We start from the raw sequence: 26,898 nt of genomic DNA on the forward strand, positions 1-26,898 counted from the left end.
AATCATCTTTCCATCTTGAATTTCAATGATGCATTGGGGCAACGATTTTGTGAGAAACAATCTTCACCCTTAAAGAAAGATTTTCTTAACTTCTTACCTGTGTGCTGATTAGATATCACCTGGTTTTCACATTAAACAGATTCCCACTTGAGAAAGCAGCAAGGATGCAGTGAGGTTTATGTTTCCTGGTGTCAACCTGTATTATTTCAGTGGACATTGTAATGAGGATGCATCTTGCTGCCTTTCCAATGAAGCAAGTTTTAATCAGTAATAGGTGAAAAACCATTCCTACAAAGGTGTTAATCAGAGACTTGGCTTTGTGGACACTTTTCAGAGAGCAAATGTGTTAGCATAAAAATAAAGCCATAAAATGGAGAGCTGATTAATCACTCAATTGGATTTCTCTGCCTGCATAATTTTTTTCTCTGCAACCCCATGCTAAATTGTGCTTCCTGTTTTTTATAAAATGACTTAATCAAATCTGACTGCATCAGAGAAGGCCAGGTACCCTACACTATAAGAGGTGGTTTGAAATTTTGACTTGTCTACTTAAAGATCACCAAAATTTGATCACAAGGTCAATTACGTCCCTGGGTGCGATTGAACCACCAACCTTTCGGTTAACAGCCGAATGCGCTAACCGATTGCGCCACAGAGACAGCTTGCAAAAGCATGTACTGACAAAGGCTAAAAAGCATTCATCTAGAAAGTTTCCTCGAAAAAGGTTAAAAAGGCAATAATCTGGAGAGTTTTGCAAGATTTTTCTTCCATTGACCAAAGACGAAACACATTGGTACTTTCACATAATGAGTGAGTACTTCAGGATCTCTGACACTTACATGAGCAGCAGAGTGGGGCAGCAGAAGCGTGCTGGGCCCATAACCCAGAGGTCGTGGATTGAAACCATCCTCTGCTATGTGCACTTATTTTTTTGTTAATTAAATTCTTCCAAAACTGGAATTGATATTTTGACTCTTTTATTTTTACTTAAAGTACAATAACTTTTAACATTTTAATTTGTTTTAATAGTATATTGACAGCATTGTTTTCTTTCACAAATCCACTTAATTTTCTTTACCCTATTACTGAAATGGTAATTGACAAAAACAAGCTACATTGTCACCAGAAGAGCAATGCAAAATGTACAATTGATATTTCAAAATCATCTTTCCATCTTGAATTTCAATGATGCATTGGGGCAACGATTTTGTGAGAAACATCTTCACCCTTAAAGAAAGATTTTCTTAACTTCTTACCTGTGTGCTGATTAGATATCACCTGGTTTTCACATTAAACAGATTCCCACTTGAGAAAGCAGCAAGGATGCAGTGAGGTTTATGTTTCCTGGTGTCAACCTGTATTATTTCAGTGGACATTGTAATGAGGATGCATCTTGCTGCCTTTCCAATGAAGCAAGTTTTAATCAGTAATAGGTGAAAAACCATTCCTACAAAGGTGTTAATCAGAGACTTGGCTTTGTGGACACTTTTCAGAGAGCAAATGTGTTAGCATAAAAATAAAGCCATAAAATGGAGAGCTGATTAATCACTCAATTGGATTTCTCTGCCTGCATAATTTTTTTTCTCTGCAACCCCATGCTAAATTGTGCTTCCTGTTTTTTATAAAATGACTAAATCAAATATGACTCTGATTGCATCAGAGAAGGCCAGGTACCCTACACCATAAGAGGTGGTTTGAAATTTTGACTTGTCTACTTAAAGATCAGCAAAATTTGATCACAAGGTCAATTACGTCCCTGGGTGGGATTGAACCACCAACCTTTCGGTTAACAGGCGAATGCGCTAACCGATTTCGCCACAGAGACAGCTTGCAAAAGCATGTACTGACAAAGGCTAAAAAGCATTCATCTAGATAGTTTCCTAGAAAAAAGTTAAAAAGGCAATAATCTGGAGAGTTTTGCAAGATTTTTCTTCCATTGACCAACGAAGAAACACATTGGTACTTTCACATGATGAGTGAGTACTTCAGGATCTCTGACACTTACATGAGCAGCAGAGTGGCGCAGCGGAAGCGTGCCTGGCCCATAACCCAGAGGTTGGTGGATCGAAACCATCCTCTGCTATGTGCACTTATTTTTTTGTTAATTAAATTCTTCCAAAACTGGAATTGATATTTTGACTCTTTTATTTTTACTTAAAGTACAATAACTTTTAACATTTTAATTTGTTTTAATAGTATATTGACAGCATTGTTTTCTTTCAGAAATCCACTTAATTTTCTTTACCCTATTACTGAAATGGTAATTGACAAAAACAAGCTACATTGTCACCAGAAGAGCAATGCAAAATGTACAATTGATATTTCAAAATCATCTTTCCATCTTGAATTTCAATGATGCATTGGGGCAACGATTTTGTGAGAAACATCTTCACCCTTAAAGAAAGATTTTATTAACTTCTTACCTGTGTGCTGATTAGATATCACCTGGTTTTCACATTAAACAGATTCCCACTTGAGAAAGCAGCAAGGATGCAGTGAGGTTTATGTTTCCTGGTGTCAACCTGTATTATTTCAGTGGACATTGTAATGAGGATGCATCTTGCTGCCTTTCCAATGAAGCAAGTTTTAATCAGTAATAGGTGAAAAACCATTCCTACAAAGGTGTTAATCAGAGACTTGGCTTTGTGGACACTTTTCAGAGAGCAAATGTGTTAGCATAAAAATAAAGCCATAGTATGGAGAGCTGATTAATCACTCAATTGGATTTCTCTGCCTGCATAATTTTTTTTCTCTGCAACCCCATGCTAAATTGTGCTTCCTGTTTTTTATAAAATGACTTAATCAAATCTGATTGCATCAGAGAAGGCCAGGTACCCTACACTATAAGAGGTGGTTTGAAATTTTGACTTGTCTACTTAAAGATCACCAAAATTTGATCACAAGGTCAATTACGTCCCTGGGTGGGATTGAACCACCAACCTTTCGGTTAACAGCCGAATGCGCTAACCGATTGCGCCACAGAGACAGCTTGCAAAAGCATGTACTGACAAAGGCTAAAAAGCATTCATCTAGAAAGTTTCCTAGAAAAAGGTTAAAAAGGCAATAATCTGGAGAGTTTTGCAAGATTTTTCTTCCATTGACCAACGAAGAAACACATTGGTACTTTCACATGATGAGTGAGTACTTCAGGATCTCTGACACTTACATGAGCAGCAGAGTGGCGCAGCGGAAGCGTGCTGGGCCCATAACCCAGAGGTCGGTGGATCGAAACCATCCTCTGCTATGTGCACTTATTTTTTTGTTAATTAAATTCTTCCAAAACTGGAATTGATATTTTGACTCTTTTATTTTTACTTAAAGTACAATAACTTTTAACATTTTAATTTGTTTTAATAGTATATTGACAGCATTGTTTTCTTTCAGAAATCCACTTAATTTTCTTTACCCTATTACTGAAATGGTAATTGACAAAAACAAGCTACATTGTCACCAGAAGAGCAATGCAAAATGTACAATTGATATTTCAAAATCATCTTTCCATCTTGAATTTCAATGATGCATTGGGGCAACGATTTTGTGAGAAACATCTTCACCCTTAAAGAAAGATTTTCTTAACTTCTTACCTGTGTGCTGATTAGATATCACCTGGTTTTCACATTAAACAGATTCCCACTTGAGAAAGCAGCAAGGATGCAGTGAGGTTTATGTTTCCTGGTGTCAACCTGTATTATTTCAGTGGACATTGTAATGAGGATGCATCTTGCTGCCTTTCCAATGAAGCAAGTTTTAATCAGTAATAGGTGAAAAACCATTCCTACAAAGGTGTTAATCAGAGACTTGGCTTTGTGGACACTTTTCAGAGAGCAAATGTGTTAGCATAAAAATAAAGCCATAAAATGGAGAGCTGATTAATCACTCAATTGGATTTCTCTGCCTGCATAATTTTTTTTCTCTGCAACCCCATGCTAAATTGTGCTTCCTGTTTTTTATAAAATGACTTAATCAAATATGACTCTGATTGCATCAGAGAAGGCCAGGTACCCTACACCATAAGAGGTGGTTTGAAATTTTGACTTGTCTACTTAAAGATCAGCAAAATTTGATCACAAGGTCAATTACGTCCCTGGGTGGGATTGAACCACCAACCTTTCGGTTAACAGCCGAATGCGCTAACCGATTGCGCCACAGAGACAGCTTGCAAAAGCATGTACTGACAAAGGCTAAAAAGCATTCATCTAGATAGTTTCCTAGAAAAAAGTTAAAAAGGCAATAATCTGGAGAGTTTTGCAAGATTTTTCTTCCATTGACCAACGAAGAAACACATTGGTACTTTCACATGATGAGTGAGTACTTCAGGATCTCTGACACTTACATGAGCAGCAGAGTGGCGCAGCGGAAGCGTGCTGGGCCCATAACCCAGAGGTTGGTGGATCGAAACCATCCTCTGCTATGTGCACTTATTTTTTTGTTAATTAAATTCTTCCAAAACTGGAATTGATATTTTGACTCTTTTATTTTTACTTAAAGTACAATAACTTTTAACATTTTAATTTGTTTTAATAGTATATTGACAGCATTGTTTTCTTTCAGAAATCCACTTAATTTTCTTTACCCTATTACTGAAATGGTAATTGACAAAAACAAGCTACATTGTCACCAGAAGAGCAATGCAAAATGTACAATTGATATTTCAAAATCATCTTTCCATCTTGAATTTCAATGATGCATTGGGGCAACGATTTTGTGAGAAACATCTTCACCCTTAAAGAAAGATTTTCTTAACTTCTTACCTGTGTGCTGATTAGATATCACCTGGTTTTCACATTAAACAGATTCCCACTTGAGAAAGCAGCAAGGATGCAGTGAGGTTTATGTTTCCTGGTGTCAACCTGTATTATTTCAGTGGACATTGTAATGAGGATGCATCTTGCTGCCTTTCCAATGAAGCAAGTTTTAATCAGTAATAGGTGAAAAACCATTCCTACAAAGGTGTTAATCAGAGACTTGGCTTTGTGGACACTTTTCAGAGAGCAAATGTGTTAGCATAAAAATAAAGCCATAAAATGGAGAGCTGATTAATCACTCAATTGGATTTCTCTGCCTGCATAATTTTTTTTCTCTGCAACCCCATGCTAAATTGTGCTTCCTGTTTTTTATAAAATGACTTAATCAAATATGACTCTGATTGCATCAGAGAAGGCCAGGTACCCTACACCATAAGAGGTGGTTTGAAATTTTGACTTGTCTACTTAAAGATCAGCAAAATTTGATCACAAGGTCAATTACGTCCCTGGGTGGGATTGAACCACCAACCTTTCGGTTAACAGCCGAATGCGCTAACCGATTGCGCCACAGAGACAGCTTGCAAAAGCATGTACTGACAAAGGCTAAAAAGCATTCATCTAGATAGTTTCCTAGAAAAAAGTTAAAAAGGCAATAATCTGGAGAGTTTTGCAAGATTTTTCTTCCATTGACCAACGAAGAAACACATTGGTACTTTCACATGATGAGTGAGTACTTCAGGATCTCTGACACTTACATGAGCAGCAGAGTGGCGCAGCGGAAGCGTGCTGGGCCCATAACCCAGAGGTTGGTGGATCGAAACCATCCTCTGCTATGTGCACTTATTTTTTTGTTAATTAAATTCTTTCAAAACTGGAATTGATATTTTGACTCTTTTATTTTTACTTAAAGTACAATAACTTTTAACATTTTAATTTGTTTTAATAGTATATTGACAGCATTGTTTTCTTTCAGAAATCCACTTAATTTTCTTTACCCTATTACTGAAATGGTAATTGACAAAAACAAGCTACATTGTCACCAGAAGAGCAATGCAAAATGTACAATTGATATTTCAAAATCATCTTTCCATCTTGAATTTCAATGATGCATTGGGGCAACGATTTTGTGAGAAACATCTTCACCCTTAAAGAAAGATTTTCTTAACTTCTTACCTGTGTGCTGATTAGATATCACCTGGTTTTCACATTAAACAGATTCCCACTTGAGAAAGCAGCAAGGATGCAGTGAGGTTTATGTTTCCTGGTGTCAACCTGTATTATTTCAGTGGACATTGTAATGAGGATGCATCTTGCTGCCTTTCCAATGAAGCAAGTTTTAATCAGTAATAGGTGAAAAACCATTCCTACAAAGGTGTTAATCAGAGACTTGGCTTTGTGGACACTTTTCAGAGAGCAAATGTGTTAGCATAAAAATAAAGCCATAGTATGGAGAGCTGATTAATCACTCAATTGGATTTCTCTGCCTGCATAATTTTTTTTCTCTGCAACCCCATGCTAAATTGTGCTTCCTGTTTTTTATAAAATGACTTAATCAAATCTGATTGCATCAGAGAAGGCCAGGTACCCTACACTATAAGAGGTGGTTTGAAATTTTGACTTGTCTACTTAAAGATCACCAAAATTTGATCACAAGGTCAATTACGTCCCTGGGTGGGATTGAACCACCAACCTTTCGGTTAACAGCCGAATGCGCTAACCGATTGCGCCACAGAGACAGCTTGCAAAAGCATGTACTGACAAAGGCTAAAAAGCATTCATCTAGAAAGTTTCCTAGAAAAAGGTTAAAAAGGCAATAATCTGGAGAGTTTTGCAAGATTTTTCTTCCATTGACCAACGAAGAAACACATTGGTACTTTCACATGATGAGTGAGTACTTCAGGATCTCTGACACTTACATGAGCAGCAGAGTGGCGCAGCGGAAGCGTGCTGGGCCCATAACCCAGAGGTCGGTGGATCGAAACCATCCTCTGCTATGTGCACTTATTTTTTTGTTAATTAAATTCTTCCAAAACTGGAATTGATATTTTGACTCTTTTATTTTTACTTAAAGTACAATAACTTTTAACATTTTAATTTGTTTTAATAGTATATTGACAGCATTGTTTTCTTTCAGAAATCCACTTAATTTTCTTTACCCTATTACTGAAATGGTAATTGACAAAAACAAGCTACATTGTCACCAGAAGAGCAATGCAAAATGTACAATTGATATTTCAAAATCATCTTTCCATCTTGAATTTCAATGATGCATTGGGGCAACGATTTTGTGAGAAACATCTTCACCCTTAAAGAAAGATTTTCTTAACTTCTTACCTGTGTGCTGATTAGATATCACCTGGTTTTCACATTAAACAGATTCCCACTTGAGAAAGCAGCAAGGATGCAGTGAGGTTTATGTTTCCTGGTGTCAACCTGTATTATTTCAGTGGACATTGTAATGAGGATGCATCTTGCTGCCTTTCCAATGAAGCAAGTTTTAATCAGTAATAGGTGAAAAACCATTCCTACAAAGGTGTTAATCAGAGACTTGGCTTTGTGGACACTTTTCAGAGAGCAAATGTGTTAGCATAAAAATAAAGCCATAAAATGGAGAGCTGATTAATCACTCAATTGGATTTCTCTGCCTGCATAATTTTTTTTCTCTGCAACCCCATGCTAAATTGTGCTTCCTGTTTTTTATAAAATGACTTAATCAAATATGACTCTGATTGCATCAGAGAAGGCCAGGTACCCTACACCATAAGAGGTGGTTTGAAATTTTGACTTGTCTACTTAAAGATCAGCAAAATTTGATCACAAGGTCAATTACGTCCCTGGGTGGGATTGAACCACCAACCTTTCGGTTAACAGCCGAATGCGCTAACCGATTGCGCCACAGAGACAGCTTGCAAAAGCATGTACTGACAAAGGCTAAAAAGCATTCATCTAGATAGTTTCCTAGAAAAAAGTTAAAAAGGCAATAATCTGGAGAGTTTTGCAAGATTTTTCTTCCATTGACCAACGAAGAAACACATTGGTACTTTCACATGATGAGTGAGTACTTCAGGATCTCTGACACTTACATGAGCAGCAGAGTGGCGCAGCGGAAGCGTGCTGGGCCCATAACCCAGAGGTTGGTGGATCGAAACCATCCTCTGCTATGTGCACTTATTTTTTTGTTAATTAAATTCTTCCAAAACTGGAATTGATATTTTGACTCTTTTATTTTTACTTAAAGTACAATAACTTTTAACATTTTAATTTGTTTTAATAGTATATTGACAGCATTGTTTTCTTTCAGAAATCCACTTAATTTTCTTTACCCTATTACTGAAATGGTAATTGACAAAAACAAGCTACATTGTCACCAGAAGAGCAATGCAAAATGTACAATTGATATTTCAAAATCATCTTTCCATCTTGAATTTCAATGATGCATTGGGGCAACGATTTTGTGAGAAACATCTTCACCCTTAAAGAAAGATTTTCTTAACTTCTTACCTGTGTGCTGATTAGATATCACCTGGTTTTCACATTAAACAGATTCCCACTTGAGAAAGCAGCAAGGATGCAGTGAGGTTTATGTTTCCTGGTGTCAACCTGTATTATTTCAGTGGACATTGTAATGAGGATGCATCTTGCTGCCTTTCCAATGAAGCAAGTTTTAATCAGTAATAGGTGAAAAACCATTCCTACAAAGGTGTTAATCAGAGACTTGGCTTTGTGGACACTTTTCAGAGAGCAAATGTGTTAGCATAAAAATAAAGCCATAAAATGGAGAGCTGATTAATCACTCAATTGGATTTCTCTGCCTGCATAATTTTTTTTCTCTGCAACCCCATGCTAAATTGTGCTTCCTGTTTTTTATAAAATGACTTAATCAAATATGACTCTGATTGCATCAGAGAAGGCCAGGTACCCTACACCATAAGAGGTGGTTTGAAATTTTGACTTGTCTACTTAAAGATCAGCAAAATTTGATCACAAGGTCAATTACGTCCCTGGGTGGGATTGAACCACCAACCTTTCGGTTAACAGCCGAATGCGCTAACCGATTGCGCCACAGAGACAGCTTGCAAAAGCATGTACTGACAAAGGCTAAAAAGCATTCATCTAGATAGTTTCCTAGAAAAAAGTTAAAAAGGCAATAATCTGGAGAGTTTTGCAAGATTTTTCTTCCATTGACCAACGAAGAAACACATTGGTACTTTCACATGATGAGTGAGTACTTCAGGATCTCTGACACTTACATGAGCAGCAGAGTGGCGCAGCGGAAGCGTGCTGGGCCCATAACCCAGAGGTTGGTGGATCGAAACCATCCTCTGCTATGTGCACTTATTTTTTTGTTAATTAAATTCTTCCAAAACTGGAATTGATATTTTGACTCTTTTATTTTTACTTAAAGTACAATAACTTTTAACATTTTAATTTGTTTTAATAGTATATTGACAGCATTGTTTTCTATCAGAAATCCACTTAATTTTCTTTACCCTATTACTGAAATGGTAATTGACAAAAACAAGCTACATTGTCACCAGAAGAGCAATGCAAAATGTACAATTGATATTTCAAAATCATCTTTCCATCTTGAATTTCAATGATGCATTGGGGCAACGATTTTGTGAGAAACATCTTCACCCTTAAAGAAAGATTTTCTTAACTTCTTACCTGTGTGCTGATTAGATATCACCTGGTTTTCACATTAAACAGATTCCCACTTGAGAAAGCAGCAAGGATGCAGTGAGGTTTATGTTTCCTGGTGTCAACCTGTATTATTTCAGTGGACATTGTAATGAGGATGCATCTTGCTGCCTTTCCAATGAAGCAAGTTTTAATCAGTAATAGGTGAAAAACCATTCCTACAAAGGTGTTAATCAGAGACTTGGCTTTGTGGACACTTTTCAGAGAGCAAATGTGTTAGCATAAAAATAAAGCCATAAAATGGAGAGCTGATTAATCACTCAATTGGATTTCTCTGCCTGCATAATTTTTTTTCTCTGCAACCCCATGCTAAATTGTGCTTCCTGTTTTTTTATAAAATGACTTAATCAAATATGACTCTGATTGCATCAGAGAAGGCCAGGTACCCTACACCATAAGAGGTGGTTTGAAATTTTGACTTGTCTACTTAAAGATCAGCAAAATTTGATCACAAGGTCAATTACGTCCCTGGGTGGGATTGAACCACCAACCTTTCGGTTAACAGCCGAATGCGCTAACCGATTGCGCCACAGAGACAGCTTGCAAAAGCATGTACTGACAAAGGCTAAAAAGCATTCATCTAGATAGTTTCCTAGAAAAAAGTTAAAAAGGCAATAATCTGGAGAGTTTTGCAAGATTTTTCTTCCATTGACCAACGAAGAAACACATTGGTACTTTCACATGATGAGTGAGTACTTCAGGATCTCCGACACTTACATGAGCAGCAGAGTGGCGCAGCGGAAGCGTGCTGGGCCCATAACCCAGAGGTTGGTGGATCGAAACCATCCTCTGCTATGTGCACTTATTTTTTTGTTAATTAAATTCTTCCAAAACTGGAATTGATATTTTGACTCTTTTATTTTTACTTAAAGTACAATAACTTTTAACATTTTAATTTGTTTTAATAGTATATTGACAGCATTGTTTTCTATCAGAAATCCACTTAATTTTCTTTACCCTATTACTGAAATGGTAATTGACAAAAACAAGCTACATTGTCACCAGAAGAGCAATGCAAAATGTACAATTGATATTTCAAAATCATCTTTCCATCTTGAATTTCAATGATGCATTGGGGCAACGATTTTGTGAGAAACATCTTCACCCTTAAAGAAAGATTTTCTTAACTTCTTACCTGTGTGCTGATTAGATATCACCTGGTTTTCACATTAAACAGATTCCCACTTGAGAAAGCAGCAAGGATGCAGTGAGGTTTATGTTTCCTGGTGTCAACCTGTATTATTTCAGTGGACATTGTAATGAGGATGCATCTTGCTGCCTTTCCAATGAAGCAAGTTTTAATCAGTAATAGGTGAAAAACCATTCCTACAAAGGTGTTAATCAGAGACTTGGCTTTGTGGACACTTTTCAGAGAGCAAATGTGTTAGCATAAAAATAAAGCCATAGTATGGAGAGCTGATTAATCACTCAATTGGATTTCTCTGCCTGCATAATTTTTTTTCTCTGCAACCCCATGCTAAATTGTGCTTCCTGTTTTTTATAAAATGACTTAATCAAATCTGATTGCATCAGAGAAGGCCAGGTACCCTACACTATAAGAGGTGGTTTGAAATTTTGACTTGTCTACTTAAAGATCAGCAAAATTTGATCACAAGGTCAATTACGTCCCTGGGTGGGATTGAACCACCAACCTTTCGGTTAACAGCCGAATGCGCTAACCGATTGCGCCACAGAGACAGCTTGCAAAAGCATGTACTGACAAAGGCTAAAAAGCATTCATCTAGAAAGTTTCCTAGAAAAAGGTTAAAAAGGCAATAATCTGGAGAGTTTTGCAAGATTTTTCTTCCATTGACCAACGAAGAAACACATTGGTACTTTCACATGATGAGTGAGTACTTCAGGATCTCTGACACTTACATGAGCAGCAGAGTGGCGCAGCGGAAGCGTGCTGGGCCCATAACCCAGAGGTCGGTGGATCGAAACCATCCTCTGCTATGTGCACTTATTTTTTTGTTAATTAAATTCTTCCAAAACTGGAATTGATATTTTGACTCTTTTATTTTTACTTAAAGTACAATAACTTTTAACATTTTAATTTGTTTTAATAGTATATTGACAGCATTGTTTTCTTTCAGAAATCCACTTAATTTTCTTTACCCTATTACTGAAATGGTAATTGACAAAAACAAGCTACATTGTCACCAGAAGAGCAATGCAAAATGTACAATTGATATTTCAAAATCATCTTTCCATCTTGAATTTCAATGATGCATTGGGGCAACGATTTTGTGAGAAACATCTTCACCCTTAAAGAAAGATTTTCTTAACTTCTTACCTGTGTGCTGATTAGATATCACCTGGTTTTCACATTAAACAGATTCCCACTTGAGAAAGCAGCAAGGATGCAATGAGGTTTATGTTTCCTGGTGTCAACCTGTATTATTTCAGTGGACATTGTAATGAGGATGCATCTTGCTGCCTTTCCAATGAAGCAAGTTTTAATCAGTAATAGGTGAAAAACCATTCCTACAAAGGTGTTAATCAGAGACTTGGCTTTGTGGACACTTTTCAGAGAGCAAATGTGTTAGCATAAAAATAAATCCATAGTATGGAGAGCTGATTAATCACTCAATTGGATTTCTCTGCCTGCATAATTTTTTTTCTCTGCAACCCCATGCTAAATTGTGCTTCCTGTTTTTTATAAAATGACTTAATCAAATCTGATTGCATCAGAGAAGGCCAGGTACCCTACACTATAAGAGGTGGTTTGAAATTTTGACTTGTCTACTTAAAGATCACCAAAATTTGATCACAAGGTCAATTACGTCCCTGGGTGGGATTGAACCACCAACCTTTCGGTTAACAGCCGAATGCGCTAACCAATTGCGCCACAGAGACAGCTTGCAAAAGCATGTACTGACAAAGGCTAAAAAGCATTCATCTAGAAAGTTTCCTAGAAAAAGGTTAAAAAGGCAATAATCTGGAGAGTTTTGCAAGATTTTTCTTCCATTGAACAACGAAGAAACACATTGGTACTTTCACATGATGAGTGAGTACTTCAGGATCTCTGACACTTACATGAGCAGCAGAGTGGCTCAGCGGAAGCGTGCTGGGCCCATAACCCAGAGGTCGGTGGATCAAAACCATCCTCTGCTATGTGCACTTATTTTTTTGTTAATTAAATTCTTCCAAAACTGGAATTGATATTTTGACTCTTTTATTTTTACTTACAGTACAATAACTTTTAACATTTTAATTTGTTTTAATAGTATATTGACAGCATTGTTTTCTTTCAGAAATCCACTTAATTTTCTTTACCCTATTACTGAAATGGTAATTGACAAAAACAAGCTACATTGTCACCAGATGAGCAATGCAAAATGTACAATTGATATTTCAAAATCATCTTTCCATCTTGAATTTCAATGATGCATTGGGGCAACGATTTTGTGAGAAACATTTTCACCCTTAAAGAAAGATTTTCTTAACTTCTTACCTGTGTGCTGATTAGATATCACCTGGTTTTCACATTAAACAGATTCCCACTTGAGAAAGCAGCAAGGATGCAGTGAGGTTTATGTTTCCTGGTGTCAACCTGTATTATTTCAGTGGACATTGTAATGAGGATGCATCTTGCTGCCTTTCCAATGAAGCAAGTTTTAATCAGTAATAGGTGAAAAACCATTCCTACAAAGGTGTTAATCAGAGACTTGGCTTTGTGGACACTTTTCAGAGAGCAAATGTGTTAGCATAAAAATAAAGCCATAAAATGGAGAGCTGATTAATCACTCAATTGGATTTCTCTGCCTGCATCATTTTTTTTCTCTGCAACCCCATGCTAAATTGTGCTTCCTGTTTTTTATAAAATGACTTAATCAAATATGACTCTGATTGCATCAGAGAAGGCCAGGTACCCTACACCATAAGAGGTGGTTTGAAATTTTGACTTGTCTACTTAAAGATCAGCAAAATTTGATCACAAGGTCAATTACGTCCCTGGGCGGGATTGAACCACCAACCTTTCGGTTAACAGCCGAATGCGCTAACCGATTGCGCCACAGAGACAGCTTGCAAAAGCATGTACTGACAAAGGCTAAAAAGCATTCATCTAGAAAGTTTCCTAGAAAAAAGTTAAAAAGGCAATAATCTGGAGAGTTTTGCAAGATTTTTCTTCCATTGACCAACGAAGAAACACATTGGTACTTTCACATGATGAGTGAGTACTTCAGGATCTCTGACACTTACATGAGCAGCAGAGTGGCGCAGCGGAAGCGTGCTGGGCCCATAACCCAGAGGTCGGTGGATCAAAACCATCCTCTGCTATGTGCACTTATTTTTTTAATTAAATTCTTCCAAAACTGGAATTGATATTTTGACTCTTTTATTTTTACTTAAAGTACAATAACTTTTAACATTTTAATTTGTTTTAATAGTATATTGACAGCATTGTTTTCTTTCAGAAATCCACTTAATTTTCTTTACCCTATTACTGAAATGGTAATTGACAAAAACAAGTTACATTGTCACCAGAAGAGCAATGCAAAATGTACAATTGATATTTCAAAATCATCTTTCCATCTTGAATTTCAATGATGCATTGGGGCAACGATTTTGTGAGAAACATCTTCACCCTTAAAGAAAGATTTTCTTAACTTCTTACCTGTGTGCTGATTAGATATCACCTGGTTTTCACATTAAACAGATTCCCACTTGAGAAAGCAGCAAGGATGCAGTGAGGTTTATGTTTCCTGGTGTCAACCTGTATTATTTCAGTGGACATTGTAATGAGGATGCATCTTGCTGCCTTTCCAATGAAGCAAGTTTTAATCAGTAATAGGTGAAAAACCATTCCTACAAAGGTGTTAATCAGAGACTTGGCTTTGTGGACACTTTTCAGAGAGCAAATGTGTTAGCATAAAAATAAAGCCATAAAATGGAGAGCTGATTAATCACTCAATTGGATTTCTCTGCCTGCATCATTTTTTTTCTCTGCAACCCCATGCTAAATTGTGCTTCCTGTTTTTTATAAAATGACTTAATCAAATATGACTCTGATTGCATCAGAGAAGGCCAGGTACCCTACACCATAAGAGGTGGTTTGAAATTTTGACTTGTCTACTTAAAGATCAGCAAAATTTGATCACAAGGTCAATTACGTCCCTGGTTGGGATTGAACCACCAACCTTTCGGTTAACAGCCGAATGCGCTAACCGATTGCGCCACAGAGACAGCTTGCAAAAGCATGTACTGACAAAGGCTAAAAAGCATTCATCTAGAAAGTTTCCTAGAAAAAGGTTAAAAAGGCAATAATCTGGAGAGTTTTGCAAGATTTTTCTTCCATTGACCAACGAAGAAACACATTGGTACTTTCACATGATGAGTGAGTACTTCAGGATCTCTGACACTTACATGAGCAGCAGAGTGGCGCAGCGGAAGCGTGCTGGGCCCATAACCCAGAGGTCGGTGGATCGAAACCATCCTCTGCTATGTGCCCTTATTTTTTTGTTAATTAAATTCTTCCAAAACTGGAATTGATATTTTGACTCTTTTATTTTTACTTAAAGTACAATAACTTTTAACATTTTAATTTGTTTTAATAGTATATTGACAGCATTGTTTTCTTTCAGAAATCCACTTAATTTTCTTTACCCTATTACTGAAATGGTAATTGACAAAAACAAGCTACATTGTCACCAGAAGAGCAATGCAAAATGTACAATTGATATTTCAAAATCATCTTTCCATCTTGAATTTCAATGATGCATTGGGGCAACGATTTTGTGAGAAACATCTTCACCCTTAAAGAAAGATTTTCTTAACTTCTTACCTGTGTGCTGATTAGATATCACCTGGTTTTCACATTAAACAGATTCCCACTTGAGAAAGCAGCAAGGATGCAGTGAGGTTTATGTTTCCTGGTGTCAACCTGTATTATTTCAGTGGACATTGTAATGAGGATGCATCTTGCTGCCTTTCCAATGAAGCAAGTTTTAATCAGTAATAGGTGAAAAACCATTCCTACAAAGGTGTTAATCAGAGACTTGGCTTTGTGGACACTTTTCAGAGAGCAAATGTGTTAGCATAAAAATAAAGCCATAAAATGGAGAGCTGATTAATCACTCAATTGGATTTCTCTGCCTGCATCATTTTTTTTCTCTGCAACCCCATGCTAAATTGTGCTTCCTGTTTTTTATAAAATGACTTAATCAAATATGACTCTGATTGCATCAGAGAAGGCCAGGTACCCTACACCATAAGAGGTGGTTTGAAATTTTGACTTGTCTACTTAAAGATCAGCAAAATTTGATCACAAGGTCAATTACGTCCCTGGTTGGGATTGAACCACCAACCTTTCGGTTAACAGCCGAATGCGCTAACCGATTGCGCCACAGAGACAGCTTGCAAAAGCATGTACTGACAAAGGCTAAAAAGCATCCATCTAGAAAGTTTCCTAGAAAAAGGTTAAAAAGGCAATAATCTGGAGAGTTTTGCAAGATTTTTCTTCCATTGACCAACGAAGAAACACATTGGTACTTTCACATGATGAGTGAGTACTTCAGGATCTCTGACACTTACATGAGCAGCAGAGTGGCGCAGCGGAAGCGTGCTGGGCCCATAACCCAGAGGTCGGTGGATCGAAACCATCCTCTGCTATGTGCACTTAATTTTTTGTTAATTAAATTCTTCCAAAACTGGAATTGATATTTTGACTCTTTTATTTTTACTTAAAGTACAATAACTTTTAACATTTTAATTTGTTTTAATAGTATATTGACAGCATTGTTTTCTTTCAGAAATCCACTTAATTTTCTTTACCCTATTACTGAAATGGTAATTGACAAAAACAAGCTACATTGTCACCAGAAGAGCAATGCAAAATGTACAATTGATATTTCAAAATCATCTTTCCATCTTGAATTTCAATGATGCATTGGGGCAATGATTTTGTGAGAAACATCTTCACCCTTAAAGAAAGATTTTCTTAACTTCTTACCTGTGTGCTGATTAGATATCACCTGGTTTTCACATTAAACAGATTCCCACTTGAGAAAGCAGCAAGGATGCAGTGAGGTTTATGTTTCCTGGTGTCAACCTGTATTATTTCAGTGGACATTGTAATGAGGATGCATCTTGCTGCCTTTCCAATGAAGCAAGTTTTAATCAGTAATAGGTGAAAAACCATTCCTACAAAGGTGTTAATCAGAGACTTGGCTTTGTGGACACTTTTCAGAGAGCAAATGTGTTAGCATAAAAATAAAGCCATAAAATGGAGAGCTGATTAATCACTCAATTGGATTTCTCTGCCTGCATCATTTTTTTTCACTGCAACCCCATGCTAAATTGTGCTTCCTGTTTTTTATAAAATGACTTAATCAAATATGACTCTGATTGCATCAGAGAAGGCCAGGTACCCTACACCATAAGAGGTGGTTTGAAATTTTGACTTGTCTACTTAAAGATCAGCAAAATTTGATCACAAGGTCAATTACGTCCCTGGTTGGGATTGAACCACCAACCTTTCGGTTAACAGCCGAATGCGCTAACCGATTGCGCCACAGAGACAGCTTACAAAAGCATGTACTGACAAAGGCTAAAAAGCATTCATCTAGAAAGTTTCCTAGAAAAAGGTTAAAAAGGCAATAATCTGGAGTTTTGCAAGATTTTTCTTCCATTGACCAACGAAGAAACACATTGGTACTTTCACATGATGAGTGAGTACTTCAGGATCTCTGACACTTACATGAGCAGCAGAGTGGCGCAGCGGAAGCGTGCTGGGCCCATAACCCAGAGGTCGGTGGATCGAAACCATCCTCTGCTATGTGCACTTATTTTTTTGTTAATTAAATTCTTCCAAAACTGGAATTGATATTTTGACTGTTTTATTTTTACTTAAAGTACAATAAATTTTAACATTTTAATTTGTTTTAATAGTATATTGACAGCATTGTTTTCTTTCAGAAATCCACTTAATTTTCTTTACCCTATTACTGAAATGGTAATTGACAAAAACAAGCTACATTGTCACCAGAAGAGCAATGCAAAATGTACAATTGATATTTCAAAATCATCTTTCCATCTTGAATTTCAATGATGCATTGGGGCAACGATTTTGTGAGAAACATCTTCACCCTTAAAGAAAGATTTTCTTAACTTCTTACCTGTGTGCTGATTAGATATCACCTGGTTTTCACATTAAACAGATTCCCACTTGAGAAAGCAGCAAGGATGCAGTGAGGTTTATGTTTCCTGGTGTCAACCTGTATTATTTCAGTGGACATTGTAATGAGGATGCATCTTGCTGCCTTTCCAATGAAGCAAGTTTTAATCAGTAATAGGTGAAAAACCATTGCTACAAAGGTGTTAATCAGAGACTTGGCTTTGTGGACACTTTTCAGATCGCAAATGTTTTAGCATAAAAATAAAGCCATAAAATGGAGAGCTGATTAATCACTCAATTGGATTTCTCTGCCTGCATCATTTTTTTTCTCTGCAACCCCATGCTAAATTGTGCTTCCTGTTTTTTATAAAATGACTTAATCAAATATGACTCTGATTGCATCAGAGAAGGCCAGGTACCCTACACCATAAGAGGTGGTTTGAAATTTTGACTTGTCTACTTAAAGATCAGCAAAATTTGATCACAAGGTCAATTACATCGCTGGTTAGGATTGAACCACCAACCTTTCGGTTAACAGCCGAATGCGCTAACCGATTGCGCCACAGAGACAGCTTGCAAAAGCATGTACTGACAAAGGCTAAAAAGCATTCATCTAGAAAGTTTCCTAGAAAAAGGTTAAAAAGGCAATAATCTGGAGAGTTTTGCAAGATTTTTCTTCCATTGACCAACGAAGAAACACATTGGTACTTTCACATGATGAGTGAGTACTTCAGGATCTCTGACACTTACATGAGCAGCAGTGTGGCGCAGTGGAAGCGTGCTGGGCCCATAACCCAGAGGTCGGTGGATCGAAACCATCCTCTGCTATGTGCAGTTATTTTTTTGTTAATTAAATTCTTCCAAAACTGGAATTGATATTTTGACTCTTTTATTTTTACTTAAAGTACAATAACTTTTAACATTTTAATTTGTTTTAATAGTATATTGACAGCATTGTTTTCTTTCAGAAATCCACTTAATTTTCTTTACCCTATTACTGAAATGGTAATTGACAAAAACAAGCTACATTGTCACCAGAAGAGCAATGCAAAATGTACAATTGATATTTCAAAATCATCTTTCCATCTTGAATTTCAATGATGCATTGGGGCAACGATTTTGTGAGAAACATCTTCACCCTTAAAGAAAGATTTTCTTAACTTCTTACCTGTGTGCTGATTAGATATCACCTGGTTTTCACATTAAACAGATTCCCACTTGAGAAAGCAGCAAGGATGCAGTGAGGTTTATGTTTCCTGGTGTCAACCTGTATTATTTCAGTGGACATTGTAATGAGGATGCATCTTGCTGCCTTTCCAATGAAGCAAGTTTTAATCAGTAATAGGTGAAAAACCATTCCTACAAAGGTGTTAATCAGAGACTTGGCTTTGTGGACACTTTTCAGAGAGCAAATGTGTTAGCATAAAAATAAAGCCATAAAATGGAGAGCTGATTAATCACTCAATTGGATTTCTCTGCCTGCATCATTTTTTTTCTCTGCAACCCCATGCTAAATTGTGCTTCCTGTTTTTTATAAAATGACTTAATCAAATATGACTCTGATTGCATCAGAGAAGGCCAGGTACCCTACACCATAAGAGGTGGTTTGAAATTTTGACTTGTCTACTTAAAGATCAGCAAAATTTGATCACAAGGTCAATTACGTCCCTGGTTGGGATTGAACCACCAACCTTTCGGTTAACAGCCGAATGCGCTAACCGATTGCGCCACAGAGACAGCTTGCAAAAGCATGTACTGACAAAGGCTAAAAAGCATTCATCTAGAAAGTTTCCTAGAAAAAGGTTAAAAAGGCAATAATCTGGAGAGTTTTGCAAGATTTTTCTTCCATTGACCAACGAAGAAACACATTGGTACTTTCACATGATGAGTGAGTACTTCAGGATCTCTGACACTTACATGAGCAGCAGAGTGGCGCAGCGGAAGCGTGCTGGGCCCATAACCCAAAGGTCGGTGGATCGAAACCATCCTCTGCTATGTGCAGTTATTTTTTTGTTAATTAAATTCTTCCAAAACTGGAATTGATATTTTGACTCTTTTATTTTTACTTAAAGTACAATAACTTTTAACATTTTAATTTGTTTTAATAGTATATTGACAGCATTGTTTTCTTTCAGAAATCCACTTAATTTTCTTTACCCTATTACTGAAATGGTAATTGACAAAAACAAGCTACATTGTCACCAGAAGAGCAATGCAAAATGTACAATTGATATTTCAAAATCATCTTTCCATCTTGAATTTCAATGATGCATTGGGGCAACGATTTTGTGAGAAACATCTTCACCCTTAAAGAAAGATTTTCTTAACTTCTTACCTGTGTGCTGATTAGATATCACCTGGTTTTCACATTAAACAGATTCCCACTTGAGAAAGCAGCAAGGATGCAGTGAGGTTTATGTTTCCTGGTGTCAACCTGTATTATTTCAGTGGACATTGTAATGAGGATGCATCTTGCTGCCTTTCCAATGAAGCAAGTTTTAATCAGTAATAGGTGAAAAACCATTGCTACAAAGGTGTTAATCAGAGACTTGGCTTTGTGGATACTTTTCAGAGAGCAAATGTTTAAGCATAAAAATAAAGCCATAAAATGGAGAGCTGATTAATCACTCAATTGGATTTCTCTGCCTGCATCATTTTTTTTCTCTGCAACCCCATGCTAAATTGTGCTTCCTGTTTTTTATAAAATGACTTAATCAAATATGACTCTGATTGCATCAGAGAAGGCCAGGTACCCTACACCATAAGAGGTGGTTTGAAATTTTGACTTGTCTACTTAAAGATCAGCAAAATTTGATCACAAGGTCAATTACATCCCTGGTTGGGATTGAACCACCAACCTTTCGGTTAACAGCCGAATGCGCTAACCGATTGCGCCACAGAGACAGCTTGCAAAAGCATGTACTGACAAAGGCTAAAAAGCATTCATCTAGAAAGTTTCCTAGAAAAAGGTTAAAAAGGCAATAATCTGGAGAGTTTTGCAAGATTTTTCTTCCATTGACCAACGAAGAAACACATTGGTACTTTCACATGATGAGTGAGTACTTCAGGATCTCTGACACTTACATGAGCAGCAGAGTGGCACAGTGGAAGCGTGCTGGGCCCATAACCCAGAGGTCGGTGGATCGAAACCATCCTCTGCTATGTGCACTTATTTTTTTGTTAATTAAATTCTTCCAAAACTGGAATTGATATTTTGACTCTTTTATTTTTACTTAAAGTACAATAACTTTTAACATTTTAATTTGTTTTAATAGTATATTGACAGCATTGTTTTCTTTCAGAAATCCACTTAATTTTCTTTACCCTATTACTGAAATGGTAATTGACAAAAACAAGCTACATTGTCACCAGAAGAGCAATGCAAAATGTACAATTGATATTTCAAAATCATCTTTCCATCTTGAATTTCAATGATGCATTGGGGCAACGATTTTGTGAGAAACATCTTCACCCTTAAAGAAAGATTTTCTTAACTTCTTACCTGTGTGCTGATTAGATATCACCTGGTTTTCACATTAAACAGATTCCCACTTGAGAAAGCAGCAAGGATGCAGTGAGGTTTATGGTTCCTGGTGTCAACCTGTATTATTTAAGTGGACATTGTAATGAGGATGCATCTTGCTGCCTTTCCAATGAAGCAAGTTTTAATCAGTAATAGGTGAAAAACCATTCCTACAAAGGTGTTAATCAGAGACTTGGCTTTGTGGACACTTTTCAGAGAGCAAATGTGTTAGCATAAAAATAAAGCCATAAAATGGAGAGCTGATTAATCACTCAATTGGATTTCTCTGCCTGCATCATTTTTTTTCTCTGCAACCCCATGCTAAATTGTGCTTCCTGTTTTTTATAAAATGACTTAATCAAATATGACTCTGATTGCATCAGAGAAGGCCAGGTACCCTACACCATAAGAGGTGGTTTGAAATTTTGACTTGTCTACTTAAAGATCAGCAAAATTTGATCACAAGGTCAATTACGTCCCTGGTTGGGATTGAACCACCAACCTTTCGGTTAACAGCCGAATGCGCTAACCGATTGCGCCACAGAGACAGCTTGCAAAAGCATGTACTGACAAAGGCTAAAAAGCATTCATCTAGAAAGTTTCCTAGAAAAAGGTTAAAAAGGCAATAATCTGGAGAGTTTTGCAAGATTTTTCTTCCATTGACCAACGAAGAAACACATTGGTACTTTCACATGATGAGTGAGTACTTCAGGATCTCTGACACTTACATGAGCAGCAGAGTGGCGCAGCGGAAGCGTGCTGGGCCCATAACCCAGAGGTCGGTGGATCGAAACCATCCTCTGCTATGTGCACTTATTTTTTTGTTAATTAAATTCTTCCAAAACTGGAATTGATATTTTGACTCTTTTATTTTTACTTAAAGTACAATAAATTTTAACATTTTAATTTGTTTTAATAGTATATTGACAGCATTGTTTTCTTTCAGAAATCCACTTAATTTTCTTTACCCTATTACTGAAATGGTAATTGACAAAAACAAGCTACATTGTCACCAGATGAGCAATGCAAAATGTACAATTGATATTTCAAAATCATCTTTCCATCTTGAATTTCAATGATGCATTGGGGCAACGATTTTGTGAGAAACATCTTCACCCTTAAAGAAAGATTTTCTTAACTTCTTACCTGTGTGCTGATTAGATATCACCTGGTTTTCACATTAAACAGATTCCCACTTGAGAAAGCAGCAAGGATGCAGTGAGGTTTATGTTTCCTGGTGTCAACCTGTATTATTTCAGTGGACATTGTAATGAGGATGCATCTTGCTGCCTTTCCAATGAAGCAAGTTTTAATCAGTAATAGGTGAAAAACCATTCCTACAAAGGTGTTAATCAGAGACTTGGCTTTGTGGACACTTTTCAGAGAGCAAATGTGTTAGCATAAAAATAAAGCCATAAAATGGAGAGCTGATTAATCACTCAATTGGATTTCTCTGCCTGCATCATTTTTTTTCTCTGCAACCCCATGCTAAATTGTGCTTCCTGTTTTTTATAAAATGACTTAATCAAATATGACTCTGATTGCATCAGAGAAGGCCAGGTACCCTACACCATAAGAGGTGGTTTGAAATTTTGACTTGTCTACTTAAAGATCAGCAAAATTTGATCACAAGGTCAATTACGTCCCTGGTTGGGATTGAACCACCAACCTTTCGGTTAATAGCCGAATGCGCTAACCGATTGCGCCACAGAGACAGCTTGCAAAAGCATGTACTGACAAAGGCTAAAAAGCATTCATCTAGAAAGTTTCCTAGAAAAAGGTTAAAAAGGCAATAATCTGGAGAGTTTTGCAAGATTTTTCTTCCATTGACCAACGAAGAAACACATTGGTACTTTCACATGATGAGTGAGTACTTCAGGATCTCTGAAACTTACATGAGCAGCAGAGTGGCGCAGCGGAAGCGTGCTGGGCCCATAACCCAGAGGTCGGTGGATCGAAACCATCCTCTGCTATGTGCACTTATTTTTTTGTTAATTAAATTCTTCCAAAACTGGAATTGATATTTTGACTCTTTTATTTTTACTTAAAGTACAATAACTTTTAACATTTTAATTTGTTTTAATAGTATATTGACAGCATTGTTTTCTTTCAGAAATCCACTTAATTTTCTTTACCCTATTACTGAAATGGTAATTGACAAAAACAAGCTACATTGTCACCAGATGAGCAATGCAAAATGTACAATTGATATTTCAAAATCATCTTTCCATCTTGAATTTCAATGATGCATTGGGGCAACGATTTTGTGAGAAACATCTTCACCCTTAAAGAAAGATTTTCTTAACTTCTTACCTGTGTGCTGATTAGATATCACCTGGTTTTCACATTAAACAGATTCCCACTTGAGAAAGCAGCAAGGATGCAGTGAGGTTTATGTTTCCTGGTGTCAACCTGTATTATTTCAGTGGACATTGTAATGAGGATGCATCTTGCTGCCTTTCCAATGAAGCAAGTTTTAATCAGTAATAGGTGAAAAACCATTCCTACAAAGGTGTTAATCAGAGACTTGGCTTTGTGGACACTTTTCAGAGAGCAAATGTGTTAGCATAAAAATAAAGCCATAAAATGGAGAGCTGATTAATCACTCAATTGGATTTCTCTGCCTGCATCATTTTTTTTCTCTGCAACCCCATGCTAAATTGTGCTTCCTGTTTTTTATAAAATGACTTAATCAAATATGACTCTGATTGCATCAGAGAAGGCCAGGTACCCTACACCATAAGAGGTGGTTTGAAATTTTGACTTGTCTACTTAAAGATCAGCAAAATTTGATCACAAGGTCAATTACGTCCCTGGTTGGGATTGAACCACCAACCTTTCGGTTAACAGCCGAATGCGCTAACCGATTGCGCCACAGAGACAGCTTGCAAAAGCATGTACTGACAAAGGCTAAAAAGCATTCATCTAGAAAGTTTCCTAGAAAAAGGTTAAAAAGGCAATAATCTGGAGAGTTTTGCAAGATTTTTCTTCCATTGACCAACGAAGAAACACATTGGTACTTTCACATGATGAGTGAGTACTTCAGGATCTCTGACACTTACATGAGCAGCAGAGTGGCGCAGCGGAAGCGTGCTGGGCCCATAACCCAGAGGTCGGTGGATCGAAACCATCCTCTGCTATGTGCACTTATTTTTTTGTTAATAAAATTCTTCCAAAACTGGAATTGATATTTTGACTCTTTTATTTTTACTTAAAGTACAATAACTTTTAACATTTTAATTTGTTTTAATAGTATATTGACAGCATTGTTTTCTTTCAGAAATCCACTTAATTTTCTTTACCCTATTACTGAAATGGTAATTGACAAAAACAAGCTACATTGTCACCAGAAGAGCAATGCAAAATGTACAATTGATATTTCAAAATCATCTTTCCATCTTGAATTTCAATGATGCATTGGGGCAACGATTTTGTGAGAAACATCTTCACCCTTAAAGAAAGATTTTCGTAACTTCTTACCTGTGTGCTGATTAGATATCACCTGGTTTTCACATTAAACAGATTCCCACTTGAGAAAGCAGCAAGGATGCAGTGAGGTTTATGTTTCCTGGTGTCAACCTGTATTATTTCAGTGGACATTGTAATGAGGATGCATCTTGCTGCCTTTCCAATGAAGCAAGTTTTAATCAGTAATAGGTGAAAAACCATTCCTACAAAGGTGTTAATCAGAGACTTGGCTTTGTGGACACTTTTCAGAGAGCAAATGTGTTAGCATAAAAATAAAGCCATAAAATGGAGAGCTGTTTAATCACTCAATTGGATTTCTCTGCCTGCATCATTTTTTTTCTCTGCAACCCCATGCTAAATTGTGCTTCCTGTTTTTTATAAAATGACTTAATCAAATATGACTCTGATTGCATCAGAGAAGGCCAGGTACCCTACACCATAAGAGGTGGTTTGAAATTTTGACTTGTCTACTTAAAGATCAGCAAAATTTGATCACAAGGTCAATTACGTCCCTGGTTGGGATTGAACCACCAACCTTTCAGTTAACAGCCGAATGCGCTAACCGATTGCGCCACAGAGACAGCTTGCAAAAGCATGTACTGACAAAGGCTAAAAAGCATTCATCTAGAAAGTTTCCTAGAAAAAGGTTAAAAAGGCAATAATCTGGAGAGTTTTGCAAGATTTTTCTTCCATTGACCAACGAAGAAACACATTGGTACTTTCACATGATGAGTGAGTACTTCAGGATCTCTGACACTTACATGAGCAGCAGAGTGGCGCAGCGGAAGCGTGCTGGGCCCATAACCCAGAGGTCGGTGGATCGAAACCATCCTCTGCTATGTGCACTTATTTTTTTGTTAATTAAATTCTTCCAAAACTGGAATTGATATTTTGACTCTTTTATTTTTACTTAAAGTACAATAACTTTTAACTTTTTAATTTGTTTTAATAGTATATTGACAGCATTGTTTTCTTTCAGAAATCCACTTAATTTTCTTTACCCTATTACTGAAATGGTAATTGACAAAAACAAGCTACATTGTCACCAGAAGAGCAATGCAAAATGTACAATTGATATTTCAAAATCATCTTTCCATCTTGAATTTCAATGATGCATTGGGGCAACGATTTTGTGAGAAACATCTTCACCCTTAAAGAAAGATTTTCTTAACTTCTTACCTGTGTGCTGATTAGATATCACCTGGTTTTCACATTAAACAGATTCCCACTTGAGAAAGCAGCAAGGATGCAGTGAGGTTTATGTTTCCTGGTGTCAACCTGTATTATTTCAGTGGACATTGTAATGAGGATGCATCTTGCTGCCTTTCCAATGAAGCAAGTTTTAATCAGTAATAGGTGAAAAACCATTCCTACAAAGGTGTTAATCAGAGACTTGGCTTTGTGGACACTTTTCAGAGAGCAAATGTGTTAGCATAAAAATAAAGCCATAAAATGGAGAGCTGATTAATCACTCAATTGGATTTCTCTGCCTGCATCATTTTTTTTCTCTGCAACCCCATGCTAAATTGTGCTTCCTGTTTTTTATAAAATGACTTAATCAAATATGACTCTGATTGCATCAGAGAAGGCCAGGTACCCTACACCATAAGAGGTGGTTTGAAATTTTGACTTGTCTACTTAAAGATCAGCAAAATTTGATCACAAGGTCAATTACGTCCCTGGTTGGGATTGAACCACCAACCTTTCGGTTAACAGCCGAATGCGCTAACCGATTGCGCCACAGAGACAGCTTGCAAAAGCATGTACTGACAAAGGCTAAAAAGCATTCATCTAGAAAGTTTCCTAGAAAAAAGTTAAAAAGGCAATAATCTGGAGAGTTTTGCAAGATTTGTCTTCCATTGACCAACGAAGAAACACATTGGTACTTTCACATGATGAGTGAGTACTTCAGGATCTCTGACACTTACATGAGCAGCAGAGTGGCGCAGCGGAAGCGTGCTGGGCCCATAACCCAGAGGTCGGTGGATCGAAACCATCCTCTGCTATGTGCACTTATTTTTTTGTTAATTAAATTCTTCCAAAACTGGAATTGATATTTTGACTCTTTTATTTTTACTTAAAGTACAATAACTTTTAACATTTTAATTTGTTTTAATAGTATATTGACAGCATTGTTTTCTTTCAGAAATCCACTTAATTTTCTTTACCCTATTACTGAAATGGTAATTGACAAAAACAAGCTACATTGTCACCAGATGAGCAATGCAAAATGTACAATTGATATTTCAAAATCATCTTTCCATCTTGAATTTCAATGATGCATTGGGGCAACGATTTTGTGAGAAACATCTTCACCCTTAAAGAAAGATTTTCTTAACTTC

The 26,898-nt window shown here is 36.8% G+C and overlaps 20 non-coding genes across 20 annotated transcripts; 1 reads left to right on the top strand and 19 right to left on the bottom strand.

The window, feature by feature from the left end:
• Nucleotides 1-585: 585 nt before the first annotated feature.
• On the bottom strand, nt 586-659 carry TRNAN-GUU (transfer RNA asparagine (anticodon GUU)). The gene has a single exon. It is a non-coding gene; the product is annotated as a tRNA-Asn (tRNA).
• Nucleotides 660-2,912: 2,253 nt separating this feature from the next.
• On the bottom strand, nt 2,913-2,986 carry TRNAN-GUU (transfer RNA asparagine (anticodon GUU)). Its single transcript has one exon. It is a non-coding gene; the product is annotated as a tRNA-Asn (tRNA).
• Nucleotides 2,987-4,079: 1,093 nt separating this feature from the next.
• Nucleotides 4,080-4,153, bottom strand: TRNAN-GUU (transfer RNA asparagine (anticodon GUU)). The gene has a single exon. It is a non-coding gene; the product is annotated as a tRNA-Asn (tRNA).
• Nucleotides 4,154-5,246: 1,093 nt separating this feature from the next.
• On the bottom strand, nt 5,247-5,320 carry TRNAN-GUU (transfer RNA asparagine (anticodon GUU)). Its single transcript has one exon. It is a non-coding gene; the product is annotated as a tRNA-Asn (tRNA).
• A 1,087-nt stretch (nt 5,321-6,407) lies between these two features.
• Nucleotides 6,408-6,481, bottom strand: TRNAN-GUU (transfer RNA asparagine (anticodon GUU)). The gene has a single exon. It is a non-coding gene; the product is annotated as a tRNA-Asn (tRNA).
• Nucleotides 6,482-7,574: 1,093 nt separating this feature from the next.
• On the bottom strand, nt 7,575-7,648 carry TRNAN-GUU (transfer RNA asparagine (anticodon GUU)). The gene has a single exon. It is a non-coding gene; the product is annotated as a tRNA-Asn (tRNA).
• Nucleotides 7,649-8,741: 1,093 nt separating this feature from the next.
• TRNAN-GUU (transfer RNA asparagine (anticodon GUU)) lies at nt 8,742-8,815 on the bottom strand. The gene has a single exon. It is a non-coding gene; the product is annotated as a tRNA-Asn (tRNA).
• A 1,094-nt stretch (nt 8,816-9,909) lies between these two features.
• Nucleotides 9,910-9,983, bottom strand: TRNAN-GUU (transfer RNA asparagine (anticodon GUU)). The gene has a single exon. It is a non-coding gene; the product is annotated as a tRNA-Asn (tRNA).
• A 1,087-nt stretch (nt 9,984-11,070) lies between these two features.
• TRNAN-GUU (transfer RNA asparagine (anticodon GUU)) lies at nt 11,071-11,144 on the bottom strand. Its single transcript has one exon. It is a non-coding gene; the product is annotated as a tRNA-Asn (tRNA).
• A 1,087-nt stretch (nt 11,145-12,231) lies between these two features.
• TRNAN-GUU (transfer RNA asparagine (anticodon GUU)) lies at nt 12,232-12,305 on the bottom strand. The gene has a single exon. It is a non-coding gene; the product is annotated as a tRNA-Asn (tRNA).
• Nucleotides 12,306-13,398: 1,093 nt separating this feature from the next.
• Nucleotides 13,399-13,472, bottom strand: TRNAN-GUU (transfer RNA asparagine (anticodon GUU)). The gene has a single exon. It is a non-coding gene; the product is annotated as a tRNA-Asn (tRNA).
• Nucleotides 13,473-14,562: 1,090 nt separating this feature from the next.
• Nucleotides 14,563-14,636, bottom strand: TRNAN-GUU (transfer RNA asparagine (anticodon GUU)). Its single transcript has one exon. It is a non-coding gene; the product is annotated as a tRNA-Asn (tRNA).
• A 1,093-nt stretch (nt 14,637-15,729) lies between these two features.
• On the bottom strand, nt 15,730-15,803 carry TRNAN-GUU (transfer RNA asparagine (anticodon GUU)). Its single transcript has one exon. It is a non-coding gene; the product is annotated as a tRNA-Asn (tRNA).
• Nucleotides 15,804-16,896: 1,093 nt separating this feature from the next.
• On the bottom strand, nt 16,897-16,970 carry TRNAN-GUU (transfer RNA asparagine (anticodon GUU)). Its single transcript has one exon. It is a non-coding gene; the product is annotated as a tRNA-Asn (tRNA).
• A 1,351-nt stretch (nt 16,971-18,321) lies between these two features.
• Nucleotides 18,322-18,393, top strand: TRNAM-CAU (transfer RNA methionine (anticodon CAU)). Its single transcript has one exon. It is a non-coding gene; the product is annotated as a tRNA-Met (tRNA).
• Nucleotides 18,394-19,228: 835 nt separating this feature from the next.
• On the bottom strand, nt 19,229-19,302 carry TRNAN-GUU (transfer RNA asparagine (anticodon GUU)). The gene has a single exon. It is a non-coding gene; the product is annotated as a tRNA-Asn (tRNA).
• A 2,260-nt stretch (nt 19,303-21,562) lies between these two features.
• TRNAN-GUU (transfer RNA asparagine (anticodon GUU)) lies at nt 21,563-21,636 on the bottom strand. The gene has a single exon. It is a non-coding gene; the product is annotated as a tRNA-Asn (tRNA).
• Nucleotides 21,637-22,729: 1,093 nt separating this feature from the next.
• Nucleotides 22,730-22,803, bottom strand: TRNAN-AUU (transfer RNA asparagine (anticodon AUU)). Its single transcript has one exon. It is a non-coding gene; the product is annotated as a tRNA-Asn (tRNA).
• A 1,093-nt stretch (nt 22,804-23,896) lies between these two features.
• On the bottom strand, nt 23,897-23,970 carry TRNAN-GUU (transfer RNA asparagine (anticodon GUU)). The gene has a single exon. It is a non-coding gene; the product is annotated as a tRNA-Asn (tRNA).
• A 2,260-nt stretch (nt 23,971-26,230) lies between these two features.
• Nucleotides 26,231-26,304, bottom strand: TRNAN-GUU (transfer RNA asparagine (anticodon GUU)). Its single transcript has one exon. It is a non-coding gene; the product is annotated as a tRNA-Asn (tRNA).
• Nucleotides 26,305-26,898: the final 594 nt, after the last annotated feature.

The sequence above is a fragment of the Pseudophryne corroboree genome, chromosome 4, assembly GCF_028390025.1.
Source record: "Pseudophryne corroboree isolate aPseCor3 chromosome 4, aPseCor3.hap2, whole genome shotgun sequence".
Classification (NCBI taxonomy): domain Eukaryota; kingdom Metazoa; phylum Chordata; class Amphibia; order Anura; family Myobatrachidae; genus Pseudophryne; species Pseudophryne corroboree.